Source organism: Miscanthus floridulus, chromosome 8, assembly GCF_019320115.1.
Source record: "Miscanthus floridulus cultivar M001 chromosome 8, ASM1932011v1, whole genome shotgun sequence".
Lineage (NCBI taxonomy): Eukaryota > Viridiplantae > Streptophyta > Magnoliopsida > Poales > Poaceae > Miscanthus > Miscanthus floridulus.
Genome location: NC_089587.1, coordinates 43399383 through 43403484, shown reverse-complemented (window position 1 = coordinate 43403484; position 4102 = coordinate 43399383). Strand labels below are relative to the sequence as shown.

General features: G+C 52.5%; 1 pseudogene; it reads right to left on the bottom strand.

Moving 5' to 3' along the window:
- Positions 1-221: 221 nt before the first annotated feature.
- Positions 222-2117, bottom strand: LOC136468957 (protein NUCLEAR FUSION DEFECTIVE 4-like; annotated as a pseudogene).
- Positions 2118-4102: the final 1985 nt, after the last annotated feature.

The following is a 4102-nucleotide window of genomic DNA, read 5'->3' as shown; positions in this document are numbered from 1 at the left end:
CTTAAATAAATGTGCAAAGTCAGGTCAACCCTCCTTTTCCTCTGAAAAGCAAAAACAAAAAGGGCAAATAAAATATCATATCCCCTGTCCAGGTGAGGAAACACAAGTGCACAACAGCACAAGCTTCAACCGAAGCACCGGTTCCAAAACACCAGATTTGACTAAAATTCAAGTATCCAAAACTTGACAACCGACCACAACAAAACGCGTTTCGAAAAGTCTCAGTGCCGCTGGGAGCTGTTCGGCAGCCTGAATGACCCGCCGGCGTACAAGGATCGGTACACGGGCCGTATCCTCGCCGCCAGGACCAAGCTCACCGCCGTCCCCAGCGCGCAGCACCCGGCCAGCCCAAAGAACGCGATCCTGAAGCAGTCCGGCCCAAGGCACGCGTGCGGGGAGCCTCCGGTGCGTCCGTGCTGCTGCTGCTGCCTCGCGGCCTCCCCATCGTACAGCCGCCCCGCGAACTCTTCGGAGAAGAGCACCGCGCCCAGCGGGTTGGCCACGGCCATGAGGTTGTAGAAGAGGCCGAAGTTGTTGAGGCCGAACAGCTCGGACGTCGTCGGGATCATGACCGCGAACTGCACGCCGTAGCAGACGCCGATGGCGGCGGCGCAGGCGTACACGACGCCCGGGGCGAGCGCGTAGGCCAGGCAGAGGTAGGCGACGGCGAGGATGGTCTGCGTCAGCGCCATCCAGATGGGCCGGGGAAGCAGCAGCAGCTCTGACCGCACAAACTTCTCTGAGATCGCGCCTCCGCCGAGCCGGCCGAGGAAGTTCCCGAGGCCGAACAAGGACAGCAGGACCGTCGTGTCGGCGAAGCCTGCGGCGGCGCCGATCTGTGCCAGGTTGTTCAGCACGGTGACTCCGGTGCCGACGCCGATGAATTAGCCGAACCACAGCAGCCAGAAGTCGGCCTTGACGAGCGCCTCGGCGAGCTCAAAGTCCTCTCCTCTCCTTGGCCGCCTCTTCCTCTTCACCACTGCACCCTCCCCTTCCGCCAGCAGCACGTCCACCTTTTCGGAGTCCTCGTCGTCGGCCGGAGGTGCGTTCGATGGGATCAGCAGTGGCTCCTCCTCGTCCGACGCTGGTGGTTGTGCCTCGGCGCTTGCTGATGCCGGCTCCATTGGCCGCTGCTTCGTTTTTCTGGACAGCGTCATCTTCACCGGAATCGCGAGTGGTGCCAGAAGCAGCAGCACGGTGACACCGAACAGGGCGTAGCTGGTGGCGTCGGACAGCGTCACGACGTTGCCCAGGACCGTCGTGCCGACGAGGTAGGCGCCTAGGAGGACGCTCGCGACCTGCGCGAAGGCGAAATGGCCGTCCTGCATGGCGTCCTCCTCCTCGTGTCCGCCGGCGGCGCCGAGCGCCGGCGTGCACGGCCTGACGTAGCACATGGTGGAGAGGCACACCACGGGGAGGCCGACGGCGAGGAGGAGGAGAAGCGCCGTGGGCGAGCGGTGGAGCACGCCGGAGAAGATCTGGGTGAAGAGCGCCGCGCTAAGGCCGACGTAGCCCTTGAGGAGGCCCGCGACGATGCCGCGCCGGAGCGGGAAGTTGCGCATGTTGGTCACCAGCACGGCCGTCACGAACCACGCGTTGCTGTTCGTCCCGATAGCCAGGGCGATCCACAGCTGCCATGCATAAATGATAATAACAAAGTATATATCACGAGTAGAACACAAGAACTATTGAAGATAATCGATTAACTGATATTACCAGCCAGTAAGGCATGCCGAGCACGGTCCCAGTGACGGCGAGCCAGAGCGTACCAAAGCCGAGGAAGCAGAAGGCCGCGGCGACGAGCAGCACGAGCCAGGGCGGGAGGCTGTTGCAGAGCACTCCGGCAATGACGCCGAAGTTCTCACCGACGTCGTTGGCCACGCCGAGCATGGCGAGCTGCCGCTGGTGGTAGCCGAGTACCGACTTGAGCGCCGGCGAGTAGAGCGGGAATGTGTACGCGTTGCCGCCGCCATCTGCACCCACGCCGCTGCCGCCAGCCCCACCCACGGCGGCTGCGTCCCGGCCTTCACCTTCACGTTGCCGCTCGCCATGTTTAATATGTGCCGAGACTCGATCGATCGGCTCGCCGCCTTGCCGGTGCCTCTTCCTTTCGTCATTCCGGCAGGATGTTGGTCTGCTTATATAGGCAGGGGGCAGGCACGTTCGTTTGCTTCTTGCCGAACGTGATCGAGAGAGTGTCCATGGCGGCAGCTGCTCACTCTGGCTCGCTTAGCTGGCTCATCGTCGAAAATTCAAATCATCTGACCGGTGTTGTTTTTAGACTTTAGTGATCAGAATCAGAACTAGTATAGTATCAGATTTCGCCAGCTGCATGCCATGGTTATTTTTTTTATTAAAAAAATCGCTGACATTTTGCACAGTTATTTATCCATCCAATTTGTGTGAGTCTTATTGACCAAAATGTTGCATGGTGTTCTAGGCTTGCAAATTCAACCAATAATATACTAAATCCAGTATTTGTTAACTATAATCTAGATTGAGATTGATAAAAAAAAAATCCTACGTCCGGACAGTGGTGACAGCAACTGTATTGGAACAGTTCAATGGAGTAACAATATGTACCTCAGTCCTGAATAAACTAATTCCTTTATTCCTACAGTTATTTAAAGGCAAACTTTTGTTAAATTTAACCAAACTTATAGAAAAGAGTGTGAAGATTTATGACACTAATTTAGTATCATTAGATGCATCATAAATATATTTTTATAAAATATTTATTTGATCCCATAAATACTGTTTTCTATAGATTTGGTTAAATATAAAAAAGTTGACATGAGAATAACTCTAAAAACTGATTAGTAATATCTAAATTAGCTAAAACGGGTCACGGGAACCATGCCACGCATATATGAATGTAATCAATATAAGATTGAGTACATTCATTGTTTATTGTTTGAAAAGGTTCAAATAACTATTATCTTTTGCAACCAATATAATGTTTACGCGTCTTGTGGCTAGAGAAAAAAAGATGCAAGCACATGGACATGATTTTGTCCGGGTTCATCTAGCTTTGTGCATTACCACATCATATCGTTTCGATCCTAAAAGCTTTCCAGGTCGCTTGACGAGGAAAGGAAAATAAACTAGCTCCAAAATTGGAGATATTCAATTGTTACATTGAGATTGCAAAACTACGGCAGAAGTGATCTCGTTTCAAACAGAGAGGCTTAGAGCATCTCCAACATACTGGCCCTGTTGGAGACAACTTTTTTCTCAACCTCGCTTTCAAAGCTGGATTTCTTCCACACATCAAGATTTTATAAGAATCAAGGGGAGAAAAAGCATGTTTGGTATGCTAGATTCCAGGAGAAAGAACTCAAAGATGTGCTCGGGCTCACGACGACGAGGGCGAGGAGGAAGGTCGCCGCCTGGGGAGGCCGACTCCCCTCTCTCTAGTGGTGGGCACCTCGTCTCTCAGGTGCCACCCACCCTCAGAGTCGCCGCTAAAGCAGAAGGAGGCATCTCCGCCTTGCAAGCGCCGCCCGTCCTAGTTGGCACCACAGGAGAAGATGGCACATCGTTGGACTCGGATCCTGCACCGGCTCTGGTGCCACACAGGAGAGCCAGAGGCAGGTCTAGCAACAGATCCGTGAAGCTCGGGTCCTGCTGCGGCTCCGATACTCGAGCGAGTAGAGGCAGGGGCAGGGCTCGAGCGTGGGGAAGGCAACACCGAATCGAGGGGATTTTCCCCACTACTCGAGGATAACCAATTTTGTGGTCAGGTTGTTTATGCACGGGGGAGGAAATCATGGCCAAATGAAGTGGCATCCATAGTGGGGCGTTTGGATCCGTTTGTCGGCTTTTTCCCACCAGAATCAGAACAAAAATGGTCCCAAATAGGCCCATTATCTATCTCTCATCTTCAAGAAGTCTTATATAGGTGATCTCTTATTATTGGTAGTGTATTTTTTTTCCTTCTCCTTATCCAACAGATTACCAATATCTTTGGATCTCCTACATTTGAGGGAGAGGGGGATGGATTTTGAGTAGTTTACTTAAAGTTTTTAGGTATTGGCTATTAGAGATATAGGAATGAGTAATATGTTGTACAATCCCTTATATTGCATTTTTTATATTAATA